Genomic DNA, 21,306 nt, shown 5'->3' on the forward strand with positions numbered 1-21,306 from the left:
TTACTTACAGAAGTTGCACTAATGGGAAAACCACATAGACATTTAAACACACATTTAACCCACAGATCAATACTCAAGACAGAAACAAAGGACAGCCCACAGACTGCACTTAAACCAAACCATTTCTAAGTACTAGTTGTAAGTCATATTTACAAGAAGCGCTTCTCAATAGTGTTCCAAAAAACTGCAAAAACAGCCCCACAGACCTTTATTTCCAAGACGCCAAGCTACACTCAATTCACTAGCTTTGGCTGGCAAAACACAAAAAATCACTCTGCATATCTCCATTCATAAAATTGCACAGAACAGAGGATCCTTGTATGTATTATGTCCATATTTTAATTCCCTGGGGATACAGAATCACCAAGGAAGAAATATGGTTTTATACCTAAACCTATTTAGGTTTTCCCTCTAGGGGAGCCGGCTAATTTACTTCACATCACACTATGGTACCTTCCAAAAAGCAACACATTCTCTGATGTGAGCTTGAAAACAGGTATGCCAAAAATACTGCAGAATATGCAAATATTATAATCAAAATAGTGCTTAAGGTACTCTCCGTATGTTGCACCGTTCAAATCTTATACAAAGTAGAGAAAAGTCTCCTCATAACCTGCCTACACGAATTGCAATTCGCATATACAAACCTATACAAATCCAAAGTTGGCCAACACAAATTCCAAAATTCCAAAGCTATACCAAACAAATAGTTGTCCAAATTCTAACTGTCAAGTTCTAAATGACCTAACGGTCTTTTTTTTTTTTAAATACTCATGCCAAAAAGGTTCTCAGTCAGGAGTGACATCATGTGGAGGATCAAAATCAGGAAGATCAGAAATATACTGGGCTGCAGAGACAAAGAATCCCCAGAACCTCCGTGCACAGAGTACCTCCTTAGTAGAGTCCTGTCCTGTCCTCCTCAGTAGATTTCTGTCTTCTGACAAGATCATTCCCTCAGATAGCCACTTCTCTGATGAGGCCCGAGTTGGCCGCGCAATTTGAAGAAATCTGAACTCCTTCTCAGGGGTCTCACTGATACTTAGTCCATTCAAACCAATAATAAAGAATTTGGGCATGAAGCTGAAATATAAAAGAACATTTTTATTAACCTTAAATGAGGTGAGACTATGTCAGACAGAAGCCTTAGCAACTGAATGAGGCAGTCTGCTAGAATGGTCTTACTTCACGTCTTATATAATCTTTATCCTGCCCCAGGCATGTAAGGGAGTTGCACCAATTACATTCCTAAACAAATGGAAAATCTGGAGGGTCAGCAGGTGAGTAGCCTTTGGGGTTTTAGCAGGATATGGGCAAAACATTATAATTACATAGTTTACAAAGGTTAATCTGATTTAGATGGCACTGCAGGGCATGGCATGATTACATGTACAGTATCCCAACCCAAAAGTTATCATTAGGAATGTCCCAAATTCAATCTCCAAAAGCCGGACAAACCTATAATTGAAGGCATAACCCATGTAATGAAGAAACATAAAAAAGAAACAGTAACAGATGATGAACAAGATAAGGCATGTGCAAGGAAACTAAAAGTTAACGATGTCCTGAACATTGATTGGCAATCTCAAAGATCGATCAGGGAAATTGGCTTTGCGAGGTCAGTTTCAGGTGAAGAGGTCAGTTTCTTACAGTTCATTTCAGAGTCAGAAAGAAACCTAGTTAATGTATACATGGACTAAGAAGGCCTGGCCACTTTGTTCGCCAGGCTACCTTCACAGGCCTACGTGAGGGCAACACAAAATGGTGGCACATATAAAATGGAGTCAGTCTCGAGAATTACAGAACCTCAATACATTGCCATTTTAGGCTGGGGAACCCCAAAATGGAGACACTCCAAAATTGACCTCAATCACAAGGTCCATAATCTGATGGATTTCAGACAGTTTCAAGATGCAATGTATCCCCGCATCAATATACCTCCTAACACATTCAAATATCAAAATTGCAGTCTATTAAGTAAAGAGCTGTTATACCTGTCAGCCTAAAGGTGTTCTTACCCCAAACATATTGTCTTCCTCCCCTATTTTTGCTGATCTCGTTTTTGCTGGCCTTAGCACTCACCACTGCTAACTAGTGCTAACATGCATATGCTCACTCCTTAAAATATGTTAACATTGGCTTATCTTCCAAATGGCATATTCAATTTCCTTTTAAATTCCTAGTTAAGTGGTACTACATCTACCCAGGACCTGTAAATTATTTGCTGCATGTGGGCCTGCAGCACTGATTGTGCAAGCCACTTAAATAGCTGATTAAACATGTCTCAGGCCTGCCATTGCAACTTGTGTGTGTGCAGCTTTAAACTGCCTTTCAACCTGGCAAAATAAACCTTTTGCCAGGCCCAAACCTTCCTTTTGAATACATATAGAGCAGACAAGTGATAATATCCAAATGGGAGATGGTAATTGTTTAGTCTCTTTGGAATTGTAATATAAAATCCTCTTTGATGGTGAAGTCAGATTTTACATTACAATTTTGAAAATGCCACATTTAGAAATGTGTTATTTTGCTGACTTAGTCACACAAGTGGTTCCAGTGGTTCACTGGAACCATACCCGAGGGAACACTGTATTCTCCTCTCGTACCACAAGAGGATTCCCACAAAGTTTTATTCTTGAATATATTTCAATTGTTTATTCCTTTGGTTATTTAAAAAATATTCATTTAGTTCATTGTATTTTCAATTTATGAGGCATTATCAATTTTGTTTCATATCCAATGCATTTCGAGCATTTATATTGCCCTTCATCAGGGAATGATAATGCCTGTTCTGCCCGTGGTTGTTAAATACTTATATGTTAAGCCCCGTAGTCTCACGACAGCCTCTTTACGTGCAAGAGAAATATATTCAAGAATAAAACTTTGTGGGAATCCTCTTGTGGTAAGAGAGGAGAATACAGTGTTCCCTCGGGGATGGTTCCAGTGAACCACTGGAACCACTTGTGTGACTGATTATTTGGCGCCTGAGGGGTTATGACGCCACCTGCAGAGAACCTAAAAAACAAATAATAAAAAAACACATCAAATGATAAAATAAAAGCTGTGCACCCTTCCAATTCAAGTTATTTTGCTGACTTAGCCATTTAGGGGCCAATTTTGATGTTGGACGGACCTGAGTCTGTCCGATATCAATCTGGAAGAGGGACCGACTGATCTCCTGTTGGCTTGTCCCAAACGAGCAATTAGGATGCGAGCGAACTCTGTTCGGTTGCGCTCCTATTCTTTACAACGAGAGCATGCATTCCAACCGGAATGCATGCTCTCATTGCAAAGAACTGAGGTGCAGTTCATCCCTGCACCCAATAGCAGGCACCTCAAGGTGCCTGCCAAAAGTTGCAGGGATCAACAGGGGACACCATAGGTACCCCATCGGTGCAATCCGGAGGCCTTGCACCCAAAGGGGCCCTGCTGGGGGCCCCAAAGTCAGATTCCGGCAGCTTTTCTGTGTCCCTTGGGAATATTGGCCACTTTTGAATGACAGACAGAGCCTGTTGGAAGTCATTCGGAAAGCCTGTTCAGATTCCTTTCCAACCAACCACATCATAATGGGTCGGTCGGAAAGGAATCCAAACAGGACATTTCAATACGGACAGAACTATTCCAACCGACGGTCTTAGCTATTTCTAACCGCATTGAAATTGCCCTCTTAGTGTCTGTAACCTATCTCTGGGTCACATGACTGGGTGTAGGTGACAGTTAGGCTTTTTTGTATTCCTCCTAGAAAGTCACCCAGAATAGATAGCTAAGCTATGCCTTAATGGGCCATCACTGGCAGGATGGGAGGGTGGAGCTGGGCACAGCCCTGCTTCCGCTTGGAAAGGCTGAGTCCTGCCTCCACACAAAGCAATGCATACCCCCCAGTAGTCAGTCTGGAGCCAGAGCAGGGAAGGCATGAAGCCAGCTCACTTCAAGGAGAATTTCTAGTAGCTTCTCCCATATTTCAGAGGAAGAAGGGCACCAGGTGTAAATAATGGACATCTGACATCACCTCTTCAGTACACTTCTGGACCTGTAAACACTCTGCCAGAAAGAGTGACTGCTGTGCTGATGAAAGGACTGCCACTACACTGTACTGCTGCTCTGAAGGGCTGCTGCCCTGCTGTTCTTCCCTCTCACTTGGGTGAGAAGGACTGGAGCTGCATCTGTCGAACTTAGGACCCCGAAGTGACTCCAAGGACTTGTTTGCTGGCCTTCTGACTAGAGCCTCGAAGACAGAAGGGTCCAACAACCTTGAACTCAGCACTTGTAGTCTGCCATCTCTGAGTCCTACCCTGCCAAGTTGTACCACCCCAGTCCTATACCCTTGGAAGTGGGCCTGAAGGTCCTCTGCCAGCCCATCTGTGGATCCAGTAGAACCAATATATCTCTTCTGCTCTGCAGCGCAACTCTGAGTAGAACCAATGTATCGCCCCGGCTGCAAGGGTCCTCCCAATGCAAAGACTCTGCAGCAACCTCTTACCTCACATCAGAACCACCACCTGTGTGAAGCTTTCCCAACGTAGGCCCTCACATTGCAAATCTCTCATAGACGGCAGCCTCAACAATGAGCCAGCTTTTTGCCTCACCGCGGTTGCAGGTAAATCACTGTCTCATCACGGTTCACTCTGAGCACCCGCCGTGTGAAATGCCCAAACCTAATGCCCAGCTGTTTTATTCACAGAATTGTCTGGGAACACGACCGCTTATTAATCTTTCTAGATCTCGAGGTTTTCCCGCCGTGGAAACTATGTAGGTTAAAAATGCATTGAATCCCACTAGAAGCATGCAACTAGCACGATATATGCTCAGCCCCGGCCACAGTCATTTCTTTCGCAATCAGCACCTATGATGCACTGAATCCCACTGGAAGCATGCAACTAGCACGATACATGCCCAGTCAGTATTTCCGCGATCGGCGCCCTTGATGCACCTAATTCACTTTGAAACCCCTTATGACCGTTTCACTTGTTTTCACATGAAATAAAACACTGATCACACTTCCAATGTAGGCACAGACATTTCACTAAGAAATATCTACTGTGCATGTCATTCCACAGAGAAGTCACCGCGCCAAAAACTTCACTTGACTTCACTTAAAGTACAGCTATAGAGGATCCATGTTATATACCTGGTATTTATGTCAACTTTTTTTGTTGTTTTTTTCCCTCCTTTTCCTCCCAAATGTAAATATGTAAATAATATGAATGTGATGGAAAGGCCGACAATTGTATTCACAATGGTTCGGACAACAATAATGTCATCCAATGTCCTGATGATGATGCCCATATTCTAAGAAAGGCATCGAAACGTCGACACATAACCCCATATGCAAACTGTGTATGTAATATTGATAATTGCAATGGTGTGGTTTAACACTCAACGTCTGTCTCACTGAAACTTAAGTGCACAGACAAATTTCGTGCTTTTTTCCATTTTTTTGTTGTTGTCTTGTATATGTTGAAGGTCACGGCTGTGCCCGCTTGACATTTTTAACAAACCGAAAAATTACTCTTCTGATTAAAAAATAAATTCCTGTCCGGACGGACAGAAGACATACAACCTATTAAGTGTATGATTATCACTCATAGTATTTTCATTATAGGGACCACTGTTCTTTATAATAGCTTTTTGCCTCACAGCTTCTCGGACCCGACGCATCGCCTCGACTGTACGATGTATCCTCCTCACCAGACTGTGAATCACAAGCTCTCATTGATGGGATCTTTGATGATGACGCAGGACCTCATATCACAGCTCTGCAGCACCTGAGGACCGATGCATCTCCTCTGATGCGCTATGCATCCAGTGCACAGGACCTCGCAACACTCTACAACCAGGACTTAAGGTACTCTCATTCAATGGGCCTAACTGCGTCCCTATTGCCTGCCTGCAATCCATCACTGTCTGGCCTGAACTGTGAATTTGTCCAGGACTGGCATGACGGGATATCCACAGTTGGTGCTTTGCGTTTTTGGCGCTATTTTTTCAGGTATTACTGATTAGACTTTTGTTGCTTTGGACTTTTTTTATTTATTAAAAAGTAGTCTATTTTTCTAAATTGCTGTGGGATCATTTTGTTGTGTTTTTTCTCTGTGTTACACAAATACTTTACACATTGCCTCTAAATTAAGCCTGACTACTCTATGCCAAACTACAAGAAGGTTGAGCACAGGTTAATTATGGTTGCTTGTGACTTCACCCTGACAAGTATTGTGGTTCCTGCTTGAGTAGGGTTTTACTCCCCTAAACCTCAATCCAATTTCTTACAAGGGCCCACTCAATAGCTGAGTTCTAGATCAGTGGAACAGTTTAGTTAAATGGTTTAATGCAAACATTCAAATGTAAGACAATACAGAGTCAATGCCATAAAGGCTATCAGTAATTATGGTAACACAAAGGAATGCAAAATCAAAAAAAATAGTCTAAGTCCCAAATGAGCAGCAACATCAGGAATAAAACGGACAGCATCCATAGCAGAATAGGAAAGTATGCGGCTCATCTAAAAAACTGTAATGTTTTTTTATACATTATTTTTGACATATGAAATGAACACAACTGTAGAATCACTGCGGTGTGAGAAAATATATAATTTCATTTGCAAATCAGAGCACAATCTAAATAAACATAATAATGCCATAGCACCTAAGCACTATCCCCACTGCGTGAATAATTATTCTGCCCCCTCAATGCTAATGTCATCCAGAGATGCTAAACAACAGTGTGGTATATGAATGAATAGGGAACAGTGATGTAAGGAATGAAGTTAAATAAATAGTTGTAATTGCATGACTGAACCATGGAACATTGATTGAAGTCAACAGGAACGATGACAATGGAAATAAACAATAATAATCTGTTTGACCACACACTGCAGAAATGAAAGTCAGTGAGATGTACAGTGGGGGAATAACATGAGTTATAAGGGTGATTTCCATTTTGGACAAGATGGTGTTTAGACCCAAATTGAAGCCTGGTTAACAAAGGTCCATAAAATGCACATCTGCAAATCATAGAGAATTTGTTTCAAATACAACAGTACTATATCTGTGAGTACATCTGTAATTAAGTGTGAAATACATTCTGTATGTTGTTAATGATGCACACAAAATAAACACACAAAGTCTGGAACACTTTGTGCTCTGCAGCAGCTTATCACCAGTGCAGAACATAAACAAGGAGACCCACTTGTAGGTAGAACACTCCTTGTGTGTCAGGTTGATTGATTGCATATTTATCAGAAATTACCCCTTACTTTGGGAATTTGTTTCTGTAAACCAAAAAAATATATGGAATGACCAGCATAACATTTTTCCAAAAGTGCTCTGCTACACCAAGTAGCACTTTTGCCAAAACGATTTCTGCAGACACGATGTGACTCTTTAAGTATGAAGAGTATTCTTGCTCTTTGGGGGTAGGCATGTTGGCCTCCACTGAACCGGCAGACTGGCAGGCCAGTTATCATCCTTTAAATTAGTCACTAAGCCTCTTGTAAAACACTGCCTAACCCATGGAGCAAGATTCTTACTCCACTACATGCCGCTATAAAATCTCCACTAAAATATCCCTTCCTTTGTATGCCATCATGGTACTATGTTTATGCCATTCTCTTAGCCACCTTCCCAGTTAAAGAGTGGTCATTTAGAGTTTGCTGTTGCAAGATCCCTGCCAGAAAGTCGCCACCAAACCAACAGTCCCCACCCTCAGTAAGGGTCTAGGGAGCATCAGATTCACACAGGTGGAGTCCCAACTGCCTCCGCCAGCAAAAGTCCTGGTGTACTATGCACCAATTAGTTGCTAGGCCATATTGACTATTGCTCCGGCAGATAAGAATTTCCAGCCCAGAACTGCCATACAGGCATGGCAGTGATGGCCAAGGAAATCATAAAATTACCCGAAGGGAGAATGTGTTATTTTGTGGTTGTTAAGAAATAAACTCCTGTTTTGGGAGTTTGTTTTTTTGTAAACAAAGAACATAAGAACATTGGCAAGTGGATACAACAAACATGGCATGATTCAGCAAGGATTAGTGCTTTAAGTGGTGTTGCAAAAGCAGCACCTCTACTTAAGTTACAGAGATCTGCACCTCCTGGCGGGGATCTCTAAATTTGACAGCTATTTCTATGTTAGGGGAAAAGATGCCATGGTCTGTGCTGACCCAAAACACCGTAAGCCGGGGTCTCAATTACTCTGCAAAACTGTTGCTTAAGGCCGGGTGGAGGCAGTGCCTCCACCCAGGTGCAAACTTTACCACCCTCCTTACCAGTCTTCTGCCATTGCTGCAATACATTTACCCATTAATTACAGAGGCAGATGTGGTGTGGCAGAAGAATTGTAGGGAAGATGAATACATCAGCTTTGTAGTGCACAGACTGCCATAGTGATACACTAGGTCCATCTGATAGTACAACACAGATGCATACCAAAGCCTGTAGCTTGAGGATATGCTTGGGCCCTTCGTAGTCTTTGAGATTCTCCTTGGCGGAATACTACAGAAATCCCTTTGATCCGTTTTTCTGAAGTGGTGAAATAGTAACTTTTGATAACAATATGGATAGCTAAGGAAAACATATAACTAATATTATCTGAGATTATTGTAGATTGAAGGACATCCTTCAACGAATGGAGCACTTATACAACGAAGAAGAAGTGTACAAAAAAGTAATTAAAATTAAAACATGTTTGTGCAAGGAAATGTAATGGGCTATTGTGAAAGGTGTACAATAAGAAGATCATCTTGAAAGATTCTTAGCACTGTAAATTAAAAGGTCTCTGTACCAGAGCAAGAATGTTATCTCTCTCCAAATAATTGAAGAGATATAGGTGAGCTAAATCTCATTGGGCGAGATGTATGACCCTCAGTGTTTGCACTTCTCAATTTTCATTTTTTTGCAATTAACAAATTGCGAGTTACAAACACTGATGTCCAATAGTGTCTCAGACACTGTTTGCGATTCTCAAATGGGTCGCAAAGGTCTGGTCTCATTAATATTCTTGAGGCAGGTCACGTTTTGCAACTCATTGGGAATGGCTGGCACTCACAGGGGTAGTGGCCTGCTGGAGTCAGCAGACCACCATGTCTGTGACTGCTTTTTAAATAAAGCAGTGTTTTATTTTAATGCAACCCATTTTCCTTAAAGGTAAATGGAATGCATTTCAAAAATAAAAATGAAAGGTTTCAGTTTAATTTTGTAAGAGCAGGCAGTGGTCCGCTCTTAAAAAACATTTATGCTGCCAATCACAAAGGGGAATGGGTCCCCTGGGTATCCCTTCCCATTTGCGATTGGCTTAACACTAATTTGAAATTGGTGGCAATTGTGATTGTTTTGCAACTGCATTTGCGGTAGCAAAACAATCTTACATTCCCCTGTGACTTGCTATTAGGAAGAGACGCCCTTGACATTCCCCTTCCTAATAGACACTTGTGAAACCTATTTTACGAGTCAGTAACAGGTTACTGACTCGCAAAATAGGTGTGGTACATACTGCAACTCTTTGTAAGGTCGCAAATGGCCCAATTTCCTATTTGCGACCGCTAAAAACGATCATACATCTGGCCTAAAATTTCTTAAAGAGTTTGAAGGAGGAGTTCAGTATGCACTGAAATAGTGAAATTTATAACTGAAGACTCAATCATTTGGAGCTAGATGGAGGTAAGATGGCAGCCATGAAAATCACTGGGAGCTAGATAGAGGTAAGATGTCAGCCATGATTAGACTGGCCCTCATGAGTGATGGCACAACTTCTCCACATCTGAGAACTATTCTATAAGTTGACCTGTTTATTGGCAGGAGCAACTACTGTAATTCCCACACCACTGCTACTTACTGTGTACCACAGAAATATTAAATTGTGCTGCACAGGCATACAAACACTGTAAGTGACTGTTTTAGGGGTGATTGTGATGTACCTGCTTTTCTGTCCAAGCCTTCCTCCATACCATCAGCACCAGAATTAGATTGTGCATCGTTCTTACTGTCAATTATGCTACTCCTTGGTCCTCTGACACATTCCTCCACTCTCTCTGAATTGTACTGCTGTGTGCCTGCATCCCTGCTTGCAATTATGATGAGTTGCAATACATGCGAGAAAGTGCTGCAATCAGGTGCCCCAATTAAACCTCTCACCTTTGCACTCTCAATGTGGCTGAGATTTTCCACACAGGTCCCAATCTCATAATTACGGCTACCACCTGAAAGGTAAGGAGGAGTTTTGTGGGACATAAATAGCTCTAGGCTTGGACTAAATGATGTTGATTCAGGGAAACACTGCTTCAGTGTTAAATTAGGCAACTGACGAGGGCCATAAGGCCCCTTGAACATGGGAGGGGCTGTCCATTTATGTTGTAAGCAGATGATCTACCTCAATTGACAACGAGGGTGGGGGTGAGCGTTAAAGACCTAGGCATGTAATGTGGGAAGACTGGGACTACAATCACCTCTCCACTTCCCCTGGGGAAGAAGATTACTGACAGGAGCACTAGCAGAACTATTGCAAATTCTCAAATTCCCATTCTTTGGGTTTCTGTGGTTGCTGTGGGTCAGAGTTATAGCCATCTAAGACTCTCATTAATGGTGTGAAGCGGTCTTGAAAAAGTAATGACTGGAATGTCTAGCACAAATATCTTAAGCCTTGGTCTTGACAGCCCAGGTCCTTGTGAAGCCCAGGGCTGTTGTGCACAGGTGAGGCATAAGCTTGAAAAAATGTCCACCAGCCTCTTTTGTTTTAATATCACAAGCTAATGACGATGAGGACGTGTAGGATATCTCTCTTGTTCCTCATGTATTAGTGGATGAATGGACCTATAAATTGAAAGATTCCTCCCTGAGATACGGTTTCCAACTGTACTAGATGGCATCATCTAGTAATTCCTGCATATCTCATCTGAATTTCCTATTTTCCAGTAGAGGTTTTCCAAATACTTCTTCTCCCTATTTAAGTCACAGTAACGTGTGAGGGCAAATACATTAGTGCAGATTATGGTGGATTGAAGTTCCTCTCAAACCTATCATTCTGGATGCAAGTAAAACAGGTTGTACAAACGTTTATGGGCACTCACTCCCTTGCAGTGTCATAGAAATATTGAATACAGCAGTGTAAGTCACAGTATAATTTTTATTAAATAGGAGAATCCCACAATCCCATAATAGTTAGAGAATGTTCTACCTTGCTGTCCTATACATTTTCCGATTCCAGCAGATAGAGTGCACATGATTCCTAGCTGTAAGAACTGTTTCCCTTTTGGGGACAGAATTTCCTTTTTATCACTAGAATGCATATTAATTGTATTAAGACATTTGTTTGTTTGGCCATGAAATGTGCTTCTTTATTGCTGGACACACATTTGCCCGGAGTTATTGTTGTAGCACATATCTATGAAACTTGTCCATGAGTTTTTTTTAATGTAACCTGATTAATAATGGACTTGAGTTACTGTTTTATTACATGCCAATCGGAATAGACAATTTTTCTTCTTAATATTATGAAGTGACTTATCAATCTTGTTGCATACCACTGAAGGGAGATGTTCCTTTTAGATGTAATATAAGAAAGAAGGAACAGAGAAGCATACATTAATAATTATCTTGGGAATTCAAACAGTTATCACCCCAATAAACGCCTGGTGTCAAACCGAATCACTGACAGAATATCGACATCGAAAATATGGACGTCAAAAATATCGGAGGTGGAATATCGACGTCAAAAATATCGAAGCCCTATCTACATTAAGGTAAGTGCAAAAATATCGAAAACATTATTGTTATAAAAATATCGTTTTAAAAAATATCGGTTGTTTTTATGTTTAAAAATAATATAAAATTAAATAAATAATACATATAATTATAATAAACATACTTAAAAATATATTTAACATTATAAGTAATACATATACTATAAAAAATAAATAAACATATATATATATAATATATATACTTACTTAATATTTACAATTAATTACTCTAATAACTTATCAATTGTTAAAAACATTTTATAATTTATAAATACATATGTATAAAACAATAATATCAATAAGAAATATCAAAACTATATATAACAAAATTAAAAAAATTATTTTAAATAAATTAGACACTAAACTAAAACAATAAATATTGTATAGCGTAGGGGTAAAAATTACTATTCCAACTCCAGAGGGTGCAACAGTAGGGAAAGTGTTGGATAGCATAGGGGTCAAAACAACTTACTAATAATCAAAATAATTTTTTTGTAAAAAATAACAATCTAACTATTAATTTGCTACAAATGAATTAGCAATACCAAGAAATATTAAGAAAATAGATTCCAATTATTAATTAATTAACAATTAAAATAATAATTATTAAATAATAATTATTAAAAATATCTTAAATAAAAAAAGGAAAACAGTATTTATTAAAAATCATTTAGCAATTATTAATTAATTAACAATAATTTATTGATTAACAAACATAACTGTTAAAACATCAAATTTAATTACCAATTAATAATTAATAACCAATTCATTAAAAAATAAAATAAATATTAAACATGTATTACCAATTAATTATTGATTAACAACAATTTAATTATCAATACCAACACAATTTTTTTATTTATTTACAATTAAATGACTTCCCACCCTATTACCCTATAACCTCACAACACACTTCATTAATAAATTAATACACTTAATATAATTACCAATTAATCAATTAATAAAAAATAATTACCAATTCATAAAAGTTAATTACCAATTAATACAAATTAATTACCAATTTATAATTGATTAACATAAAAATATGTATCAATACCAATACATAAAAATTACATATTTACTTAAGTACAATTAAATTACTTCCCACCCTATTCCCCTGTAAACCTACAACCCGCTAGAGAACTAAAACACAAAATGTAATTAAAAATAGTTAATTATTCCTAAAAAATATTTAATTAATTTACTATAATTAAATTACTTCCCACCCTATTCCCCTATAAATCCACAACCCGCTACAGTACTAAAACACATAATTTACTCAAATAAATTATTACTAACTTCTAAAAATGTAATGGATATATTTTAAAATTAGTACAATAATTAACAAAAATTATAAAAACAAACATAGAAAACAAAATACATAACACTAATATTAATATCGATATTAGTAACATCGATATTTTTGCTATTGATATTACTAACTTCGATATTAACAAAAACGATATTTCTTACCTTCATGTCGATATTCTTGTTGTCGATATTCTTGATGTCGATATTCTGTCCCTCCGAAATTATTGACTCGATTTTTTGGACTGTCGATATAAAAAAAATCGATATTTAGACTGTTTACCTGTCAAACCAGTCCTTGATCTGTCCCCATCTGTTATCGAATCCCTGCTGTATCTCATTCCTTCTATAATGTATTTCCTCTAGTGTTAAAGTATTTTTCATTCAATCTCAAGGCCCATTCTTCAATTGACAGGCGTTCTAAGCGTCTCCAGCGCTGTGCATTAATGATCCTGCCATTAAAGATACAAAACATAAGGCCATGTTCATTATATCTGTTATTGTGGCTTAAAGGCATCTTCCCATTCTTGCCACTGAAGAGTCTGAATCTAAACTACTTCTAATCTTCTTCCTCAGCCAATTAAAAATGGAATCTCTAAAATGTCTAATTGTATTAGAATCCCTTACCATGTTCCTAATTTTTTATCTCAACATGGCATCTTGTGTATTCTGATGGGACTGTCTAGGAGAATTTATTTATTCATTCGATCTGTAGTTAAAGCGGAAATAATGGATGTAGTGGACACTGTTGATAGGAGGTAAACATATTTCTCTAATAATACTTTCCTATTCATCTTCCCTAAACTGAAAACTCAAATTCAGTTCCAACACTGTTTTTAACCTAATATTCTTTTTGCATTCTCAAACTAACAAGTCCCTAAAGCCTCTTGCGATACATCTTGTGTGGAACAAACAGAAGAAAATCTCTGAGCATTTATATCCCTGCATTGCAGAAAAAAACACTTCCTATATGCAGGTAAAAATCGAGCAGATCTGAAGATCACATTTCTGATGTATTTCTATTAGGTGAGTTATCTGCCTATAACCTGCAATATTAGGATTACACCAATCTGAGGGAGTACAGGGGTTTTCATTGACCGTATTCAGGAATATAGTGCACTAGATACAGTTCATATCAAATACATTTTGGACTTTCAAAAGCCAAACAGCAAGTAGTGAATGAAAGCCCTAAGCTAAATCAACTATCTCCCTCAAATAAGGGGAGTCTGTGGCTAGCAATTTCACAGGGATTAATCCAGTCATTTACAATTAATTTCACCAAGTTAGCCAATCTGATAGAAAATATTTTCATTAACATTTTATAATCAACATTTAATAATATTGTGTGGTGGTATAAACCAAATTGCCCAGGGTTCCTACCTGATTTTAAAAAGGCAACTAAATTGCCCTGCTTTAAAGATCAAAAAGATTGTGGTATATCTACCTATTGTAATATTGCATTAAAAAGGTTAAATAATGAGGGGACCAAGTTTTGCCGAAACAGCTTATACTCTTCTACCAATCATCAATAGGGCTCTAGAGACTGTGCTATGGCTTGTTTCTTTCAGGAAAGCTTATATACTTTCATACTTGGGTACTACAAACTCTTGATAGAGACTGCGGTGGAATTTCAGAAAAGCATTAGCTGTCATCTCCAGTTCCTCTACTACATCCCATCGTTTCCCTTTTGGAATTTGATTATATTCTTCTCCTGTTGGGATTTTAGTTTCAAAGCAAGACATTTTTACAACTTATTGTGTTCCTCGTAGACTGACTTAAACATTGTCTGACTATTTATTGATTACTTTGCACCCTGACGATTTTTTGGTTCATCTTTATTCTCTTTATTTAGCGAGGGTGTGCAAAAATTATGCAATTTGCTCTTACATAACTATGTAAAATATTAGCAAAATGATCTAAAATTATGTTTAAATAAGGAAATCTGTCATTTTGCACTATCTTTTAGCATATATGTTTGATGGAAGGATGCATATTGCGCTAAAGAATAGTGTGAAAAAAAAGCACAGCCAACAACATCTGGTAGCATTCTGTTATTCCCATGCATTCACTTTAAATGTTTTACCTTGAATGGCATGTGCAGGACATTTTTATGGCGAATGGTGTGTAATTACGTGGAGTGGCATAATGGTGTAATTTGGATATTTCTCATAACAAGCATGTCAGCACGCAAATCCACACCTTTCTTTACCCTGAGTCGCACATGAATTTCCCAAAATTACTTGAACTATGCAGTGTGTAATTTAAATTTCAGCCAAATCCAGTTGTTTATATTCTCACCGGAAATATTTTGCATTATGTCTTTGAAAACGCTTTTGTAAGTTGCTCTTCTTTTTCCAATCTATCTGTGTTTTGTGCCCTTTTCTTTCACATTCCTTTGCTATCATGAGGCCTCTATAAAAACCTTCGAAGCATCCCACACCATAATAATCTTAGCTGCTTTCAGACTAAGTTTAAACAATTCTCTAATCTGACTTTTACATTGGTTTATAAAGCCAGAGACTGAGAAAAATCAGCTCTCTACTAAGCCTATTAGATTTCTGTCTCCTTTTAATATGGTAGGTGAAATAAATAGGAGCACCATCGCGGAGAACTGGTGGAGGATTTATTTTCTTTAGATCCTGAGGTTGCGAGAGCAAAGGCGATTATCCAAATGGACTTGACTCTGATATTTATACCTGAAGAGTGTGGATCCCTGAAAACTCAGGACATGTTTTCACCAAACATCAGCCAGTCTAAGGATATTGTGGAGCACCTGAATAGTCTATCTCATATGTTTTGTTTTGGAGTTTATGGATGTACACTACATTTATTAAGCCTTTCTACAGATTCTAATACTACTGTTGTATAGCTCCTATATATCCTTATATCGTGTTAAGTTAGCATAGGTACATTTGAGATTTAAACGCCATTTTTCCTTTCTTGCAACTTCTGCACACGACCCTTAATTGTTGACTTAGCTTTCAACCTAGTGGTTTGCCGTGGTGTATGTGAGAATAATATGTTATTGCTCTGATATCAGTTTTGTTTAATAAACCATGTCTGCACGGAGAGTGCTGAAGTTTCAGGAGCAACACGATATGGAATTGTTATGAGGTCTGATCTCCACGCCTTCATAGTCATAACACAAGTGCAGCCTTTGCCAACTTGGGCTTGAGGCGGGATTGATATTGCTTTACACGAGAATTGTTAACACACTTGATGCGGTGCACATGCAGAGAGAGCTGGTGTATGCTGATGTGATTCCTTCATGCTAGGACACTAAGGTATGGGCCCGCCCTAAAACAACCCAAAGAGACCTTCTTAGCTAATAATATAATATATGTGGTAGGGAGGGTGAGATATAAGTGTTGTTAACTCTTATTCATTACAGCATGTTAACATGCTGTCACCATTCGCTTTTTATGTCTTAGTAACTATGCTGATAATTTTGATACTGATAATAAGTATACTTGTATTATCTAAGATACTGCGCCTGAGAAGACGGCATTAGTAAATAAACATTTCAAATGCACATGTGTCTTCTTTACTCCATGTTCTGGTTTGTAATGATAATATAACGAAAGAGTGTTCATGAGTCCCACGTACCCTGAGGTACTGTAAGTTCATGTTCTGGTTTGTCTAAACATTGGGAGTTTGATATGTCCAATGAGACACTGTAGCTAGCTCGGTAAGGGGTGAGTTGGTTGCTAAGGTAAGTTTTGGGACACCCTAATTTGCCGAGGTTCCACTCCTCTGTGCACAGTTCTGTGTGAGTACAGAAACCCTGCAACATGGCGCCCAACGTTTTCGGTGGTCTTATATCATGACACTCGAGTAGTTTATCGTTCATGCCTTAACCCCTTCACATCCGTTTCCGGAAAACGGGGTGTCGGTGAAACCTACCTATTTTTTGAAATAGGTCTTTATTCAAGCTTGATTCTTTCTCAAACGGTTTCTTTGAATTACTACCCAGTTGTGCTACAAAGTATTCTTTGTTTTTTCTTGTTTCCAATTGTGTAATGGCGGCAGCGGTGGCTATTGCACAGCATAGTCGCGTAGCGGTACGCAACCATCTTCAGACGTACCAGGTCCCAGTAGATGGGATGGCTGTGATTTTCGTGGTATGTGCAGATCCGGCGTTTCCTTACGAGTTGTTTTACTCTTGGGTTACGTTTCCGGCTGTGGACGCTAATTCTGGTTTGTTCCACTCCTACACCGCCTCGGATGTCCCAGCTGAATATACGCCGTACAGGGCATTGGAAATACCTATTGATCATTGGCAGCATCGAGTTTGGTTTGATGGCGCCCTCCCCCACTCTTTGTCACCTGCGAGGTTAGGTCCACTCTCAATTCCAGGTACAAATTGGCCTGCGTTGGGTGGCTTTACCGCGCACCCGAATCACGGGGCTTGTACCCTGGCAGAAATTCGCAGGCTACATGTAGTTTCCATTTCCGTGATTCGTGCCTTAGTGCAATACATCGGTCGACATCTTCCTGGTGGTCCCCAGGGGGGTGCGGCCGCTCCCATGGAACGAGGCGGAATGCGTCTCAATCCAGTGATGGTTAATTGGGTTTTTGGTGCGCGTCCAGTTGACAACGATGACTTCCCATTCTGGCTAGCAGAGAAGTTTGATCTGCTGGAGGCGGTTTTTCCGAATTCTACTCCTGCTGATAAGCATAGAATGTTAACGATTACTCTACCGAAGGATATAACTCCTGAACTTGCTGACTGTGAAAGCTGGGGAAAAACGTTTGCGGCAGTTTATACGAGATGCTTCGGCACCCCGTCTATGAATGCTCTGCCTGAAATCATTAGACGTGTTCAGAATGATCACGGTCCAGAGGCAGCGGTTGAATTGGGTATGCGCCTGTGTGGTTCTTTTGAGATTGTAAGTGATCTCATTCTCTCCAATGTTAAAGGAGATGCAGTTAACTTTCAGGTGTCGAATGCTTTGGCTGCTCTGCGCGATGCCGACAAACCCCGCCAGTTAGCAAAGATTGTGGTGGCCGCTTATAAGACAATTGGCCGCACAAGTAGAGGTCTGAAATATTTTCCAGTGAAGGATAAAAAACAACCTCAGGGACAATCTGCAGTGACAGATGTCCAGCCCAAGTCCAAAAAACAGAATTGGCCTAAAAAACAGACACAGGGGAAGCAGACAACGCAGACTCAGGGTACTTTTCCTGCAATACAAGCTCCTGCGCCACCCGAAAAAGTTTATGATTTGCGCGACCGCGCGATGATTAAATCGCCTGATCGTTTTCAGGGTTCTGATCAACGCTCTCCTCGTTCCTTTCAGGACACATCGGCCCCGAAGACCGGTGGAGGAGGAGGGGGTGGACGTGGACGTGGTGGCCAACAAGGACGTGGTCAGTCCCGCCAAACGGACGGCGCAGTGAAGCAGGAGGATTCTACGCCTAGGCGTCCGCAGTTGGCGAAAAAGAAAGTCGCAGCCTTAACAGCGCATCGATATGCCACAGATAGTGAGAACGCGGCTTCGGAATCTGACGTGGGCTCTGACCTTGCTGGACAGCGCGGCGGAGATAACCATAGTCAGAGAGGCGCTGCGTCCACTACTGAGGGTGACAGCGACTGATGTCTACGTTGTGATAGAAACAGCGGATACGAGACTTGCTCCCCCTGAAAGACTATATGAAATTGTCCTGTTAATTGAAGGTGACATACAACGTACCGTTAAAGGTGTATTTTGGGAGAATCTGTCTTCTACATATGATATTTTACTTTCGGAGGCTGACTGGCCCCCACCTTTTGTGCTCGCGGCGCCGCGAGGGGAGGAGGTGATCCTACCCAGTTTCGCGAACACTGTCTCGAAAGAGCATGCGCAGCATTTTGCAGAAGAGTGGGCTCGGGCTCTCGCGCCGGCTCTGTACCGTAACCAATGTGGTTGGGATAGATTATCGCCTTGCCACGAAATTCCGTTGCGGTCTCAGCCGCAGCCTCAACCTCAATATCCCATACGGCGTGAAGCAAAATCTTCCGTCGCGGAAATCCTTGAACAATTGGAATATCAGGGAGTTATTGAAACGTGTGTGTCACCGATGAATAATCCCCTTTTTACTGTGAACAAACCTGACGGATCATATCGTTTGGTTTTGGATTACCGGCATTTAAACTCGCATTGCCGTAACTGTGCTGTACAGAATACCAACGGCTCTGCCCTAGTGGATAGTCTCGTGCGTAAGCGTTTCAAGACAACGCTTGACATATCCAATGGTTTTTATGCCCACAGATTGGACAGCTTTAGCTCCCAATGGACCAGTTTTACGAGCGCTGGAGTCCAAAAGCAATTCCGGCGTCTTCCAATGGGCTACAAGAATAGTCCTGGTATATTTACCGCTCGAATTGTCTCTATTCTGGAGGCACTCGACCCTGATGCTTTTTCGTATGTGGATGACATATATCTCACAGACGACGATATTTGGGAGCATCTGTGTCGTGTAAATTCTGTTGTTTGCAACTTCGCAGACATGGGTTACAAATTTAACTTTGCAAAATCGCACATTGCTGAACACACAGTGTTGTTTTTGGGCTATGAGCTCAACAATGAAGGTAGAGGTTTGGCTCCTCACTTCTTAGAGAAGTGCGCACAATTGCGCGCTCCAACAACACTGAAAAAATTACAGTCTTTACTGGGCTTTTTGAATTTCGGCAGAACTTACATTCCGGAATATGCCCAGCATATCAAGCCTTTGTATGCTTTGATACAACCAACTTTCTCAAAATCATGCTGGCTGCCTGAGCATTCAGCCATTTTGCTATCCTTGCAGGCTGATCTGCTCGCTTCTAAATATTTACTGACTCGTGATAACCACACCAACCTGGTAATAAGAATAATTCCCGGGATGGTGGGTTTCACATACCTCACTTTTAATGAAGGTGACACAGTACCTATCGCTTACAAGTCACACTTGTACACTTCGGCTGAGATGCGGTTTCCCACAGTGGAAAAAGTTTTAACTGCTGTACAGATGGCAATTCTAAAAGAACGAGCTCTGTCACAGGGGAAACGCATGCTGGTGGTAACACCCTGTCCTCATTTGGAGGCAGTCACGAAAGCCAGTGTACCAAATTCAAAGGCTTTGCACCCTCGGTGGATTCAGTGGGCTGCGTCATTGTCATCCACAGATGTCATGTTTCTTTTTGACGCTTCCTTACGGTCGCAAGAGTACTTGCAGTATGAATTCGTTCATCCTGCTCCTCTGGCGATGCGACCTTTGGAGGACTTCCATTGCATCATTTACACTGATGGGTCGGCGCAGGTTGCGCATGGCTCTAAACATGCCTACGTTTCCGCATGCGCCATTGTGGTCGGTGCTATGTTGAATGATGAGTTCGTTTCCAGGGAGGTACACACGTTGCCCCTGGGCGATTGCACCGCACAATTGGCAGAGCTTCGTGCTCTCTTACTAGCTCTGGAGTACGCAGATCCAAGTGTTACTACTATAATTGTAAGTGATTCTTACTACTGTGTCCAGTCTTACAATGAAAACTTGTTCTTTTGGATTCAAAATGATTTTCATGATTGCAAGGGTAGCACAATAAAACATAAAATGATCTGGGTTCGAGTGGCAGAGCTTAAGGCTGTGTTGCCACTCGTTTATGTGATTCATACTCTCGGTCATCAGCGCGTAGGAGTTCACGCTGTTGGCAACTCGCTTGCTGATGAAGCAGCGAAATCAGCAGTATCTACATACTTAGTTGCAGCAGTTACTAGGTCTAAAACCAAGATTGATAGCGACATCTTGGCAGCGATTGCTGCCTCTGAGAAGGGAAGTAAACATCCTGCTGGATTCCCTTCGAAGTATAAATACCACTTAAGTCCCGAAAAGGTTCCTTTTGTGACAATTCCTGATGTTGGGGAACGGCTGATTCCCAACTCGGATCGCAGAACAGACTTGATTACAGCGGCTCATGAAGGTGTGGCGTCTGCGCATGCGGGCGTCTCAGCCACTGTAACGCAACTACAACAACGTTTCTGGTGGCGGGGACTGTACAAACAGACGCGTGATTATGTCCTTCTTTGTGACATATGCCAGCAGATTAAACCTTCAACTGCTACGCGTCCGCCACAGACTCAGTTGTACATTTCTAATAAACCGCTAGGCTGTGTTTATTTAGATCACTGCGGTCCTTTTTCATCTGATACTGCGTATAAGTACATCTTAGTAGCAGTTGACTCATGCACACGCTTTGTGTGGGTATGGCCACATCGCAGCGCTGATTCACGGACTGTCATTAGAGATTTGCGTAT

The 21,306-nt window shown here is 40.4% G+C and overlaps 1 long non-coding RNA gene across 1 annotated transcript in view; it reads left to right on the forward strand.

Annotated features, from left to right (window-relative positions):
* LOC144819584 (uncharacterized) overlaps window positions 1-21,306 on the forward strand; it is a 353,768-nt gene that overhangs the window by 45,251 nt on the left and 287,211 nt on the right. Inside the window, exon 2 of the long non-coding RNA XR_013607454.1 lies at window positions 5,637-5,842. This is a non-coding gene — a long non-coding RNA (uncharacterized LOC144819584). The remainder of the gene's footprint in view (window positions 1-5,636; window positions 5,843-21,306) is intronic.

The sequence above is a fragment of the Lissotriton helveticus genome, chromosome 2_1, assembly GCF_964261635.1.
Source record: "Lissotriton helveticus chromosome 2_1, aLisHel1.1, whole genome shotgun sequence".
NCBI classification, from domain to species: Eukaryota; Metazoa; Chordata; class Amphibia; order Caudata; family Salamandridae; genus Lissotriton; species Lissotriton helveticus.